We start from the raw sequence: 16,832 nt of genomic DNA on the forward strand, positions 1-16,832 counted from the left end.
AGGCTCGGATCATGTATTATAAACTATATGTACCTTATTTTCCATGGTTAATACTACAGGCAGAAGCAGTTTTTGATTAGTAAACTAAGTCTTTAAAGGGAACAATCGTTAATAGTAAAGATATCATAAAGATAATCTAGACTCATTCGAAATGCTAAAGCAAACAAAACATATAGTTAATTTTATTTTTTTAAATGGTAGTTTAGCGTTTACAATATAAATTAAATTACAATTGTCTGCAAAAACTAAATAATATATTAAATAAAACATAGTATAACCACCATGTTATAAATATAAACACCAGTCAAACTATATTAGATTGTGTGAGCGGTCTCTAAACGACTTTTTTAGGCTAATTTCGATTCTGCGAGAAAGAAATCTGTCTAAAAGAAAATGATTCTTTAGGGGCGTTAAAACCAGGTATAAACACCTTGGACATCAAGTATAAAGGCCGGTAAATAGCTGCGGCGTAAAGCCGCCAATCTTTTCCCTCGTTTACTCGTTTACCGATGTTGTAAAATTTTAACCGTGGTAGATTCAACCTGCTAACAGGTTTTGAATTTTGCCTTGAAGTCAAATTATTAACATAACGACTTATATATAAATATATATTTATTTATAATTGCGTGTGTTTATTTTGTTAAATCCATACGATATACGATAAAAGTCTATAAGATATTTTATTATTCCATAACATTATAAAAATTTCACTAATGGTTACTGCTAAAAATACAACTTTACTTTTACATCTACACATTGTATTCTACTTCTGTTCACTCTCAAAGTAGACCTGAGGGTCTGAAGTTGACACGTTGTTTGGAACACGATAGTTTCTGTTGGATATTTTTACTAATCCGATATTAAATATTAAAATTAATAGATAAGGTTTATTCTATGTTTTAATAACGCCCAACGAGTTAGTAAATAAAACCTTTAACCTGGATAATTAAAATAAATTTTCCGTATCTACAAACGTAGTCACCTATTTATTTTAAGACTTTTAAACAATCTTTGAAATTCGAAATGAATTCATCAATGCCCTTTATCTGTTATTTTTCCTTTATTGTATTTTAATACAATTACAAACTCCATCTATTACATTTTACTTTACATTATTAAACTCATTAGGTAATATTTTCAGGAAAGATACTTATTTAGTTTCCGAGTTCTAATATTGATATGCTCAACCAAACCAAAATAATTTTGTTCTGATACACCTTTCTAACTAAGTATAACCATTAAATTGTTAAACTAGCTACTTAACTCATTTTACTAACTGACTCAACATTTGTCTTAGAGTTTGACATTGGTTGTGATATATTGAGAATAGATAGATAATATTGTAAGTGAAACCTACGGAATTAAACCTCTCATTGAGTTAAACTTTAACGACGTTAAAATATCAACGAGCTGCTCGTATATTAATATCGATTTCATATACGTAGTTACCAGCAGCATGTTTCGTCAAACAAATCGAAATTACGGTAGGAAGTTTACGCATATTCCGTAGTAACAACGGGTTTTGTTTTGTTTGAGATCATTAAGAACTTGACAATGAAAGGCACATATGCAAAGAAACGACATTGGTATTGCATGTGTAGTTCCATACGAATACAAGAACTGGATCTATGAAGAATATACATACATTCTTTACCCTTTGATTTCTAATTATTATTATTTGAAATATTACCGCATCCGATAATGTATGAAAGACAAGTTGTACAAATCATAGATTCATTATGCGTTTTTTATTAAAAGATTGTAGTTCGTACAAAACATTCATATAATGAAAAATTTATATAACTACTATTTAACTCTGTAACTGAAAAGAGATGATGTAAGAAAAACATTCCCAACAGAGTAGTAATTCACTGAATTTCACCCAATTAATGCAGAAATTCTAAGGGAGATAGGCTTGTATAAATGTTCTCACATGTCTTGTTATTAAATTACTATTAAATAAACAAAACACTCAGCCTTTTCCGTGAAAAAAACTGCTACGCCCCTACGTTAGTATAGTTAATAGTATTGATTCAACAAAGAAATTTCTAAAAAATAATTTAATCATGGTACACTGTACATCATCGGAAATCGGGGCGGAATTCACAGATTTAGCAAAGAAAACCCTCAAACACCACTTTGGTACTACTTACTTGATTTAAGAAACATGTTATATGCCTACTAATATAAAAGTGTCAAGAGAAATCGACTGAAGAACGTTGAACCAGCTTTCAGTTTGAAAATTTCGACAATTCTTTCAAAATACACGAACGCTGTAAAATTTAACAAACAAGTGCATTCCTCCCATTGATAGTGATGAGCTATATGTTATAATGATGTTATATGTTCATCAAGAGAGAAGAAAAAAATATTTACTTGATACTAAATATGTTTGAGAATAATAATTTATGTTTACGATATTAATAAACAAAATCGAGTACTTGTAACGAACTTTCACTTTAAATTCTGAATTTTTATTACTACAATTAAAGTTGGAAAAAATGTTTCAGCTTTTAATTAGTACTCATTTTTTTAGATAGTGAGGTTATGCAAATTAAGTTTTTGTTAAAGTATCTACTTTTATATATTTTCGTAATAATTATATTTTATATATTTTCAAAAACTTTTGGTACTTCATCAAATTAAAAATAAGGTATATATATGGGCAAAACTAAGAATAAATAGCTTAAAAGGGTTTTATGTAGGTTGGGAGTCCTCGAATACAGGGTTTGTAGGTGGGGTCCGTGATTCGCTTGACTTTGAGGACTTAGCTGCACGGCACGTACTATGGAATGACGAGAGCGCGGCTCGTTCCTTGCATAGTAACAACCCGGGCTTGTCGTTTAGTGGGTTACTGCTTTCAATACAACTTTACATTGAACTAAACACTTCAATTCAACTTATGAATAAATCGGATGAAGCTCAGAAGCATTCGTGTCATCTGAAACATATTGGTTATGAAGGTAAATTTGCACCCAAGTTCACTGCAATGTTGTAAAAAGCGGCTATATCTGCTAGGTTCGATCTGCCAGTATTTCATTTATATGCTATAATGATAGTTTATACTAGTACTAAGATTTCAAATTAGTTGGGAAACTTGCAAATATCTAGCTTATTTACAAGTAACCTAGAAAGACTTAAAACCTTCAAAAATGCTATATTTTTTATACTTAAACTTTTTAATTAATACGAACAAATTATTCAGAAATGAGAATTGTTACGATATTAAAGAATACGGTCTTCTATGGTCCATGGTATCAATCTATGTTCCAGTGTTTGAGGTTACAATTCATGGGGTAGTAATTGTGGGGTTGCAATGTGTGGGGTTACAATGCGTAGGGTTACAATGTGTGTGATATAATTTCTTGGGTAAAAAAAGAACTTAATACTCATGTAAGCTAGTTAATAAATTAAATTTATGAAATTAATAGCTCTTAAAGGGAAATTTTAAAAAATACATAACAAATTGAAAATAGACTTTAATGTATCTCTTATATTATGTAGTTTACGATAGTGGATTTGTTTAGTCCATTATAAATATTTTAAAACGACAGCTACTGAAATATTCTCCGCCATTATTTTCTATCGGATTCCACAGCACTGCCTGTGTGACCTATTCGGAACGGGCGTTGTAAAGAGTGGAAGATATGATGACATTTTAGGTTTTGCTACTTTCCAAGCCTCCAACTAAAGATGGTGTAAGGTGTGTCAGTTTACACATATATACAAGCGAAATTTAGAAAAGTATAAATCTTAAAAAAATAACTGCTGCTTTGTAATTGAATAAAAAATTGTTGTTAAAAATAATGAAGGTTAAGTTGAAATAACATTGTTTTGCTTCTTTCTCCTTCCTCATTCTTAGTTTTGAAGTTGAAGGAAGGTATTTGAGGAAAGTTGAGATAATTTTAAAATGATATAAAATGTATATATTTGTGTATATATTAATGTGAATATATATATATATATATATATATATATATATATATATATATATATATAAGCACAATTATACATTGTGTGTGTGTGTTTATTAATTTATTCAATTACAAAGCAGCAGTTAATCTTCTTTTAAAGATTAATACTTTTCCAAATTTCACTGACCACAACAAAAATATTGTGCTATTGTCAAATTTTCCATTTACTTTATCACGTAATTGCTTCAAACTTCCACACTGCAAAATTAGTTCAGTGCAATAGAATGTCATCCAGTTTTCAAAACTACATATAATATTTTTGCAGCATTTTATATCAAATGTCGAGAAAAAAATTATTAGCAACGTTTAAGTGTGCGTATTTCTTACAAAACTCAAATATTTGCTCCTCTAGAAGTCTTAAGTCTATTTTTGCGTAAAGTTTGGTAGACTCTCTTACCTTGCCACGTGATTTTATAAATGTTCCACCACGATTTGAGGGAGTTGATACCTTGAATGTGTCGCTGTGGATACATGGCTTGACAATCAAATTAGCCTATATTATAGTGAGTTTACAATACAAGTAAGCAATACGTTCTTGGTCAAAATAATTGAAAATTATTGAAAAATACTATACACAGCACACCAGCTTTTCTACCCTGCATTAATAAAGTATAAAATTATTAACTTTATACTAAATCAAGCAATATTAGCCTATTTATCTTATTAGAATGAAACCCAAGTTATATTAAATACAACTTGCTAATACACAATCGGAAAACGAACTATAATTTAATTTTACCAAATGAAATCCTGTTAAAGCAGCCTAATACCACAAACAGCAATACATACATAACTCGCGTTTGAGCGATAATTACTGTTTTAGCAAAAACATTTGGCTTAATGGAAAATCAACAGAAGTATGATTACGGTCGTGTTTTAATGAAACTCTGGGAGGTACTAATTGAGGAAAGAAGATAAGAAATGTTACATATTTTCACTAAATAAATTTTCGATCTCTCTCAAAGAAGTGTGAACTTGTAAGGATCTTATAAGTTTTAAAAGTAGTGATTTATTTGCCGTTTTATAATAGCGATTGTTGTGATTGATCCGAGTAAATAAAATTGTAGAGCTATCTGGAAATAGTTTATATATTTATATTATTTATATATATATATATATATATATATATATATATATATATATATATATATTAAATATTTAAAAATGAAACAACTATTTTAATAATTGTATTAATACTCTTTTAATGTATTTAAGTTTTCAAAGAACATAGGCATAAATAAACATTTTTATCCATATTACAGAATAATAATGACATTCTGTAAAGAAACAGCTAAAAGCTTTAGTGTAAATGTAACTATAGCTGCGGCATTATTATCTCTCAAAGAGACGAAGTTTGTCGAAGTGAATATTGTGTAGAACAGTAAAGCAGCCTAACGAATAAAATCTCCAACATCAAGCCAGATTTACGATATACAATAAAACTTTACTCTCTAAAAGGCAGTCATGATTTGGGAATAAACGCATTGGATGATTGTGCCGGTCGACATCAAGGAAAACAGTGTCTGAGAATTATAATTTATTTATGAATTTAAAATACAAACTTTAAATACTTTGTTATGATTACGCTAAGTTGCTACAACTTGAAAGCTAAATGACGTAAAAATGCATAAATAAATACATTTGTAAATATTCATAAATAGTTTTGATTTCTCAAAAGTGTTCATTTATAGCTGATGTATGCCTGCCAATAAAACTGATAAAGAAAAAACTGATGTGTTACTTACACCTGGGTAACCCAATTAAACAGGATTGACAATTTTACTAACAGTAAAAGTTGTGTGGATGGGATGCTCTTAAAATTAAAGGTTTTAGCAAGGTTACAAGTGAGGAAAACCCCACTCCTGGCCAATTTTATTAGTGGAGATTGAGGCAGAGCTCCTCATAACCGCTTTGCCGTAAGATCTAGCCACTACCCCACAGGTACTCCTTCACTCTTTAATGAAAGAATAATTCGCGGTAACCGCGCATGTGAATTTAAATGGCGGTGCCGTTACTTCCACTTAATTGTGCCAGATTCCTTTACTCCTATCCAGTTGTGATTTAAATTCTAACTACTAGCTATGGTTGATTTCCCACTTTTTTGACGCGTTGCCACTGAACTGGTTTACTGGCCGGATGAGACACGGGTGTCTTTTTGTCTTTATTATCTCACTTCACTACCACTTTGCTTATCTTTCTTCTTCCCAAGAGAGGTTGCCTGAGGATTATTGATCGGTACCGTCGAGAATGGTTGTGGGACTGCCTAGCGTTCGGAGGGAAACTCCTGGAGGCGAGCTTCGTGAACCCGCTCTACCGATGGGTTGCTTCCGTGGTGGTCAAGAGCCAACCACTTTAACCTGTAGCGCGACATTGGTGCATCGGTCGAATTCTGTGTTATCGCAAGCGAGTCCTTAACCGTCCGTGTATTTCGGGACAGGAGAAACGGAGATCAGGCGTCAGGGAACAGAAAGTTTTTTTTTTCGAGTATACATCCGTTCCTAGTTAGTCCGGCCTGTTCCATACCATACCATACGAAGCGCTCGTATTTATACGAATATTCATGGATTGTAGATCCAGATATTCTAAAGGCTAGAGTGAATCCCTTCAGAAACTTGCACAGGACGTTTGAAGGAAGGGGAGTGCTGCTGCTTTCGATCCCTGCAGTGCTGTGCTGCCTCACAGAAGTCACCGATCCCGCGAAAACCGATTTGTCGTTTCTCTCAGTTCTGAAAAGGACCAGATCGAAGAAGTTTTGATCGACGATGTCCTTTTCGATCAGAATGAGGGGAACACCTCGACCTGATATCTAAAACTATTATAAATAGGTTCGGTTTGTCGTACCATTAACAGAGTGCCAATGAAACTGAAGGTGGGAGTAGACCACGTGAGACATGTCCAGGAATGTCGCTCCACCTGACAGATGGCAATTCGACAGGAAAGCACAAACAGCGGAATACGCTGACTGTTCTTTAGAATTTTACCCATCGATCTTGGCAGAATCCATCCTGAATTATTATTATTATTCAGGCAGCCACAAGAAAAGACATAGTTTAATTGTAGAGCTCATTTTCTTAGCTCTGTGTCCTAATGAACAAGTAAAAGCTATTCTGATTACGTTACTAGCCTACGACAAATACAAGTATTAACTGTAAATAAAATCCATTCTTGCTACACGTTGTTATTACAGATCCATAAACCATTATTTTATCATGATGGAATAGGAAAAATTTGAATGCCAACGTAATTTTAAAATAGTACAAGTCAGAGCACGTACGGACAGAACAAGATTAGTAGGAAAACAAAATGAATTGAAGAAAACCTGAGTTACTCACGTACAATAGAAAGACTGACATGATTGACCTGATCTGTGTTCTAACTGTCACGCTACAGTTGCCGGGAAGTTATAAGAAAACTGTTGATAGAAATGCATCATAATAGAGGTATTTTTAGATCACAAAATTGTTGTATGAGAATTTTTGGGATGGGCTCTAGTGGTGTGCCGCTGCCCGACTAATAATGTTGAATGTGTTTGCGATATTAGTGTGAAATTTAATAAAGAATAACATATCCGGAAATGGATATTATTTATAACAAGTTGATAACAAGAGGAAAATATTATTCATGAATATTTTTGTAAATACTCTTCAATGGTGGTATTTTCATAAAACTGGCGAGGCTCCAGACACACACATATACTAAACTGCCAGTGTCAAGAGATACGATTTGTGCTTCTAGTGGTTAGCTCCATGTCTCTCACTACAGGAGGTCGCGGGTTCGATACACATACACATACCATTCTGCCAATGTCAAGTGATTTTTTATACTCTGTGAAGTTATGAAAGTAAAATAAGCGATGTCAGCTGAACAGGTTGCAATAAGGTAATGAAACAATAAAAAGCAAGAGAAACACACTTCAATTCGAATTTAGAATCAGTCACAAAAAGTAAGTTTGGATTTCTATTCGGAAAGTAATGATTCCCGTCATAATAAAATCTATAAAAATCTTAACATTAGACGTTTTTACTCTAGTGTTCTTAAAACTAACCACAAAAAATTGTATATGTTTAATCTCAATCGCTTATTTAAGCCTAGAATAATAACCAAAGTTCTAAAATACTGATTGTTATATCCCTTAAATCATGTAATTCATTTATATATCTTTCTCAAAGTAATATAGTATAGAAATTTGAAAATTAAAATAAGTCTTAATAAGATTAAATAAGATTAAAATCTTCTCATATTGTCGAAACGTGACCGACAAAAACAGTGGTGCGCTGGGTGCGGTTCGTGGCTTGTACTTCAGCTAATTGGTCTCGGACCCTGGTGCTGTAAACACAATGTAATGTACAGGTAAACACTACAGGAATGTGTGCTTAGCTCTCAGACACCTTGATATTTATATTTTGTTTTCTCCTGGATGTTGAATACTGAAGAGAGCACTTTAATTGTTAAATCCAACTTAATTTTGAAAAATATTTCGTTTCGCAACGTGATTCAAACATTATTGAAATTTTAAAATAGAACTGAAACCAAGTTACACACTTGTGTATGCTATTTTATTATGATAACTTTGGCGTGTAGTTTAACTAATAAATAGTTCAATATTCAATGTGTGAATCGGGAAATTTAGATGTCAGTCAAGACTAAGAACAGGTAGAGTGGTTGGCCCTCTACCAGGGAGTTTCACCTTTTGGTGGGGTATATTAGACTGCGTACGTGACAGCCAAATACTCAGATTAGGTAAAGTTTTACACTTTTTCTCAAGATCAATACATTTTTCACTCGGGAAGAGTTGTTTAAGATACGGGTGTAATGAGTTAATATATGGGTTTGATAGGTGGAAATACAGATAGTGTAGTGTAGACTAATACACGATCGGGACAGTTATGGATATAATTAAATTTTTAACCAAAAAACAGGCAAGAAGTTTAAATAGTAATTGTTGTCTTTATTATGCGCAAGTTACTTATTTACATTTTTAACTTGTTTGTTTTTGAGAAGCTGTATAGACTAATTAAAATTAACAGTAAAGTATTTCTATATATAAAAATTATTCTATAAATTGTTTAGCATTATGAATTAAATTATTATAATTTATCAGCCTTCAAAGATTTTTAACGCATAATCAAACTGCTTAAACATAAAATTTTATTTATATTTAATTTATGAATAAATAACACATATTATAATTCTGTTACTGTCTAATGCCTAGTGGGGTATAATTTAAGTCTCTCCACACTCAAGTTAATAAGAATCGATACAATAAGTAGTTTATGTTGGTTCCAAATGTCTCCTACTTTTTCGTTTAGCAAAAACCATGAAAAAACATAAGTTTATGTTTTTAAACTGCTTTAGGATTGGCGAAGTCCTCACTGTTACTCAAGGTTGAAATTTAAAATAATTTCATTTACTGCAAATATGATATGTCGTTCTAGGGTTTCCTTAGATCTTATTTTATCGTTGATCTGGATAATTTCACATGTCTCCCTCATACGCACAAACAACGTGTCAGTTTTCAGGTACAGTGTACAAGAAGTCATCTTTTCATCGACTTACGGGTAATTCATCAATAACGAATTGTTTGCTATAAATAGTTCTACATTACGTTTCTTTTTCGTAAAACATATATATTGACATTTAAACCACTAGGTGATATAACATGTGCAATTTAATTATTAAAGCTGCATAAACAATATTGCATTTATCACCTTCATTACGTTTTGAGTGATTTTCAAGATTTAAATATTGTAGTTTTACCTACAACATTCAAAAATGCTTAAGCATGTCAAATTGATGTTAACTGTTAAATATACTGAAAGATTATGCCTCTTTCTGTACAACCAGAATCTTAAAGTCTTGTCTGATTATGTCTAAAATACTAGATGCTCTCCACACTAATACCACATTTTAAGACATAAATATTTATATTCTACTTTTGGTTGAAACGTTATGGGCACTCATTTGGGGAAGAGAATTTTATTCATGTTCAACACAGGTTTAGTTGAATAATAATCCAAGTTCAGTAAAGAAACACGGTAAATGAAGCATGTTTCAAATATAGCATATATATGAAAATAACGCTTTACTAAAAAAAGCATAGTATTCAATTAATAGAACACTCACAGTACAGTATAGTTACACTCTAGTAGTACTTAATCTAGCTGAAACCAAAGAATGCTGAAGCATTAAGTAGTTAGTACTGGCTCATGGTAAATGTGAACTGTGAACTCACTGCCCACCACGTGGAGAGCCTGTCACGCCAGCCTTCACAGCCAGACAGTTCACTTTTAGTGTTCATCGTAAACTTTTCTCTCCCCGCCTTTAAAGGTTTCATTACTCTTTAAAGCTTGAAGCTCATCCTAAAGATATTTTGGTTTCTTTACTGTTTCATAATTTCCTTTTTAAAGTAATAGAAGTCCGGGGGATATTAAAATTATGAATCAAATACGTTTTATTCCCAAAAGAAGTTGTAATTTGTTTGCACTGCAATCGTAGAGATATTGTGAAATCCCTTTGTATTTACGTTATAGAGTTTTAATTTGGTGGCAGATAAAACTATAGCATAATGTAAAATTTAATGAGGATGGAAGATTTGTATATGAAAATCTGAATACACTGGTAAAGTTCATCATGAACAAGTTCTTTAGTTATGTGAATATATAAGTTCCAGCCAAACTTCACAAGCTTAAATCTTCTTAGTTGCCATGTTTCTTGACTGCATTTGCATGCTACCAATAAAAATGATACCATTAAATGGGATACTGTATTTGGTTATATCTTATTACGTTTACCACATTTAGTGACTCTATGAAAACTATGGTTATTGTTATAAAATATATTAACAGCACCACATCGTTGTATACACGTATTAGTACCGCCTCGTGCTTAAAACGATGTTGTGGTATCGGAAGTAATAGCCTTCATTACCAGGATCAAAAATGGTTGCTTTCGGTGCTTTACATGCGACAAATCCGTGTTTGGAAATACGGTTAAGAGCCAAAAGACATTGTTTTTATGAAAAATTGTTATTATACGCAATATTCTTTTTCATTTACATTTGTATTAAAACTTATAAGTTTTATGAAAATGTTTGTACATTATAACTCAACTTAGTCATACTGTCAAGTTTACGTACCAATCACAGCTGTTTTTACTTGTACTGAAACAATTTACTTTTTTAGATTTACTTTTAGATTCCTGTTATAAGAAAACAAAAAAGTTACTTCATAAACTGACAGTATTAAAAATACTGCTGTTTTTACGGTATAACGAAAAATTGTTTATTATTACCTGTTGGTCCTTTTCTGCGAATGTGGATACAAAAGTCAGTCCTAGTAGGCCCTCATACTAACACTAAAGCCCTTCTGTGGTGTGGACCGATTTAATCTTCTGTAACACGTTTTGAACAAAGATTTAATGGAAAGATTATAAAAATACTCAAAACGTCAATACACATTTTATCAATTTCATTATATTGTACTGAGCGTCATTAAATAACGACTTCGAGAGTTCATCCAAGCATAATATTTAAATAATATTAATTCATTACAATATTTTGGGTTTAAAATTTTAAACTAATTCACTAACCATCAATGTTACACAAGTATCCACAATTCATTTAAAAATATATTCCATATATTGGTAATTTTACCGAAATTATACGATATGCTCAATACCTAAACATCGAAATTTACCACTCTTCGACAAACGTTATTAAGTAGTTGTAATTGTCGGATTTCACACCGTAATCGCCAGTTCTACTTAACAAAACGAATATCGTTCAATTTTTACAAAAAAACTCCAAAAGCATTCCAAAATACTTGTGGCAATAATGTCAGTATATTTGTATTAATAAAGTTAACATGTGATATAAGTTACGAGGGGCGAAAATACTACTATGAATGTGTTTCAAATAAATCACTCGAGTTCTTTTGTTGGAAATAAGGAAAAGTATGGAAAGTGATACAACGTTTCTTTGGATGGATTTGAACCGAGTACGAAGCGAACCCCCCACGAGCAATTTTGGCATTCTGCCCAGTTGCTTTCAGGAAATACTAACCAGGCTCTCCTGAAGACGCTCGGGTAAACTGCTCTTGTATCCCTTTTTAATATCTTCTCTGAAATGTTTTCTTTGTCCGGAATATTTCTAAGCTACATTTAATGTTTGCAAAATGTCCACACTAGTGATCAATTTGTCATAGAACTAGTACTAGAACACTGTTCACATACTACTTGTTATCTTGTTTCATTGCTTGTTATATTAGTTTATATTCTCAGTTTACATTCAATTTACTTATTGCTTGTTATTTAAATTTCATTCATATTCAGTGTATGGTAAAATTTACTAGTTATGTATTTTTATATTCTTATTTATTGAATAATTATCTGTAAGCTTTGACTGTCTAGTTACAATCTCCCTTGCAAATAATTTTTTTCTTGTTACAGCGGGATAGCTGTAACAATGACCCTAACTTCGCCTGTCAAAATAAATAGCTCAAATTATTCACTCATACACATTGTTCTCAGAATCTTTTGTGTATTGCTGTATCTTAATCATTAGTATTTTGTACGTTGTATCATTTGTCATTTGTACCGTTGGAAACAAATTTAAATTAAATGCAGTAAATAAACACATAAATGCAGTATGAATATTTTTAGTCACTGAATTTTAAATGTAATCCCAAGCATAACATTATATTAAACCTGCTCAATTTTTCATAAAATGTAACCATACAATTTAAAATTCGTTTTTGGCCCACCGGCCTTTACACGAATTCAAAGTGAAAGTTGTTGTTTTTGTACCTTTTTTTATCTGTCACTGTTTCTTCTTCAGTGTTGTTAATAACTAATCTTCTATTGTATATTTTATTTATATCTCGCATATTGTTTGGTATTTTATTTATATATGTGCACCTATATAAGGCGGTTATTTATAAACTTGATTGCCTCTTATGTGATGTTAAGCTCTGCACACTATTGTAATGTTTTATTTGAAATAAATGAAAACGCAAATTTAGTACATAATTTTTCAAACATAGTTGTCTAATCACAAATTGTACAAGTAAATGTGCTTATACAATTAGAAACTTGTGTACAGTTGTACGTACAACTCTACTGGATGTTCGCGAACCAAACGGACCAAGAAAACACAGCTTCTTCTCCAACTGGAAGCGTCGTTTTCCCAACCCGACCGTCCGATAGCGATTCCAACATATCGACCAGGCTGCTGGTCCAATCCGTTATATCATTTAATGAAATAGCAAATGACGAGACAGAAAGAGTAAGCTCAACTGGAGCAGTTCTACTTTACATACAATTTTCTCAATTATTTCTCAAATAAAATTATTTTGCTTTATAATTGTATAGTTTATTGCCTTAATACTTGAAGAGTATTATAGAGAGAACCAAAGTTATCTCTTAAAACTAAATATTTCTTGTTTAAGAAATTTTATTATTCTGTAAATGAGTTACTTAGTAAATAAATTGACCAGTACAAAAATTTGTTTTAAAGTGTTTTATGTTTAATACGTTACCTAAACGTTCTTTTTTAATCATAAACAATTTCAATTATTAAATAAACAAGTTGATAAATTTAATATAACTATGTTATATAATTTTCCTAACTATGTTATTAAATAATTTTCATAACTATGTTATTTAAAATATAAAAGAAATATGTTATTCTATTTACACTTATCAAGTAACCGTAGCTTGAATCTCCAATCGGCTACGTTATTTTCTAATTACAAATACAAAATTGCGTACCAATCAGATCAATTAAATATAGGTGTTTCCTCAAATTACTACTTAATTTTCCTAACTATTTTCTTTATTTAATTTGGAATCTAACATACCGATATAATCCAGTGTCTTCACAACTAAACCAAATAGATCGAGAACATACAATTATGTATTTACTCAGCTATGTTAATTTCCCAGAGTGATTCGCTTATGGCAATACAATATCGTGGAAGCCAGAGTCAGACTATTTGACTGATCGTAAACAAATCCAACGATAAAGAATCCAGTTACTTATCTAATTAGCTGAGTAATTTTTAGCCTGATAAGCGATCACAAACTAAATATGTCATAAGCAAATGTAGCTGCATCTAAAGTTGGCTAAATTATTTTCCCAAATAAATTTCCTGACAGAAAGGAAAAACCAAGGTACAACTACACTGACTGCATTTTTCTCTAACCAAACAGACGAGATAATCACGCTTCTTCTACAATTGGCAGTAACATTTACCCAAACTTATGGCCTCATGGTGAATCAAACATCCTCGGACTTTCTACTGTATATTTTTTTTAATGTCTCTGTAACTGATACACTTCACTACCGGGTCGCTATTTCAGTACTCTTAACTTTCACTTGACCTACCACATAAACTCCCTTGTATTCCCTCATTAACTTTATATTTTTATGGGTTCTTCTTCACATCTTCCTGCCTGACATACTTCACAACCAAATCACTGTGTCAACCATACTGAACATTCTCTCTCCATATAAGCTTCCTCTCAGTCCTTGCTGTGCTACTACATTTTGTGTGATTTCTATCTATGTTTCATAGACAATTACAGACGTATTTAATGAAAAACTCTTTACAGCCACATGGCAATCAACATCAATAGCACATGTTATTATGGAGGTTGTGAAATAATATGATATACAAGGTAAAATATGTAAGGACAAGAGCCAATACCAACAGACGAAGCTTTTACTTATAGCTATTCCTGTAAATATACTTTACGACATTAATCCAGCTTTCTTTTCAAAGGACTACTCTATCATAGCAAGGGGCGTCCATATAGTCACGCTTTTGATATCCAGCTTGATCTAAGGACTACCCTGTCACAAGTAGGGGTTTCGGTATCGTGACACCCTCGATATCCAGCCTGGCCAAAGAACTATTTGTCACAACAAGGGACAAAACGAGTTGTTTTGTTTTAGGATTAGTATTAAAGCTTCCAATTTACTGTACTATAGGAACATATCTATATCGTACCTCATTGCATATTACCAACAAACAAACTTTAGACTGTTTTGGACAGATGTGTAGATTTTGTTAAGATATCACCTATTTGTTAGATTTGTCGCGTACACGTACAGTCTTCTTGATTCCGTATTAATAATTTTTACTCTATTTACTAATTATTGTTATTATTAATTAATTAATAACCGTATTTATTAATTTTACTCTATTAGTAAAAGTCTTACTTGTAAAAATGACATACTAATATACAAACTAACATTGATTGTATACTATCATACTATACTTTTGTTTATGATTTATTTACTCAGCTATTTTTTCGTTTTCATCACGGTTACCCATAACAATGCAAAAATATTCGCTAACGCTCAGCCAAATCCCTTGGAGCCAAATCAACATGAACCAGTATTCCTCATATAGAAACGAAGCGTCATGGCCAATTTCCAGTCTATATGTCAGTTAGTTTTTGAGATTTCGTGTAGACAGACAGATAGAAATGAACAATGAGTCATGGGTTTCGCTAAAGCTCGGCCGGTAAATGATCAGATGTGGCAGATCAATCACTACATCAAACTAACAACAATACAACATATTGAGCTTTGCATTTAATATCTGATTTACATCAGCTGATTTACATGGAATAATCAAACTGTTTGAACTATTGTCGTTGAATTTGAAAAAAAAAACCCACGAAAATGATTTCATGCGAAAAGCATTATAAGCTAACATGTGCATTATTTACCAACTGATCTTTATGATCTAGGTGTCAGCGTGCTATCGACATTTCAAAATGTGTAATTAGTTTCACGCTTTATATTCTCGTCCGGCCGCCATCTTGAAACGTTATATTAATTATTTCCTTTCGATTTCAGACTGAAAAAATAATCAGTATGACAAGTTTAAATTGTATTATTTGTACTATTTTCTGAAAACATTAATACAATCAAAATAAAATATGTTACAGAAGAATTTGTATACACTCTATATAGTCATTATGAGTTTAATATGGTTACATTTACGTGAATAGTATTTGTCCATAAGTTTACATTTCTAATAATACACTTAGACTTTTAATATACTACCAACATTTAAATATTCTGAACTGTATATTGTCATCTGACTAAAAGATACAAAAGACCAGTCATATTTCACGAATATCACATTGCACCGAAAACCGGCATAAAACATCTATAGAACATGCTGATATTCGACAGAGCTGTGTTTGTGACAGAAAGCAACGACAGGTCGAGTGAGGTGAGGGAAATATGAATAATGTATACAGGAACAAGTCAAAAAGATCGAACCCGGTCCAGTTCCAACGTACTTTCCAGCTTACAAAGCTATCCTTGGAACTTTTGTACCAACGCGGTAACAAACCTTATTGTCTGTCTTCCTATTTTTGTTTAGTAGTTATATAAGTGAAATCCATATTGAGCTTACTATTAATAATTAAATACACGTTGGCCTCAATTTAATATTTTCAAATTGCTCATCTCCATTACTTAAATACAATAATCTAAAACAACCTAATTATATTTTTTGATATTTCATTTTTTAACCTTTAACTTTAAAAATAAAAAAGTATTAAACGTAACGCCAGAAAACAAGACACTTTATTATCCCATCAACCGTATTAATTATTTCATTAATACTGTAATTAATTCACAAATAATAATACAGCTTTAGTATGCTAATCAGTTTAAATGGTGAGATTAAGAATTTGAAACAATAAGGTAGTCTATTTATATCCTCATGTTGATATATGATAGCAGTTGAATAAATTAATATGTGTTTACTACGCAACATAACCTCAACCATCGTTTAGTTTTTGTACATTAAGATAGGTCTAGGATTTTGAAAAATATCC

The sequence above is a fragment of the Homalodisca vitripennis genome, chromosome 1 (genome assembly GCF_021130785.1).
Source record: "Homalodisca vitripennis isolate AUS2020 chromosome 1, UT_GWSS_2.1, whole genome shotgun sequence".
Classification (NCBI taxonomy): domain Eukaryota; kingdom Metazoa; phylum Arthropoda; class Insecta; order Hemiptera; family Cicadellidae; genus Homalodisca; species Homalodisca vitripennis.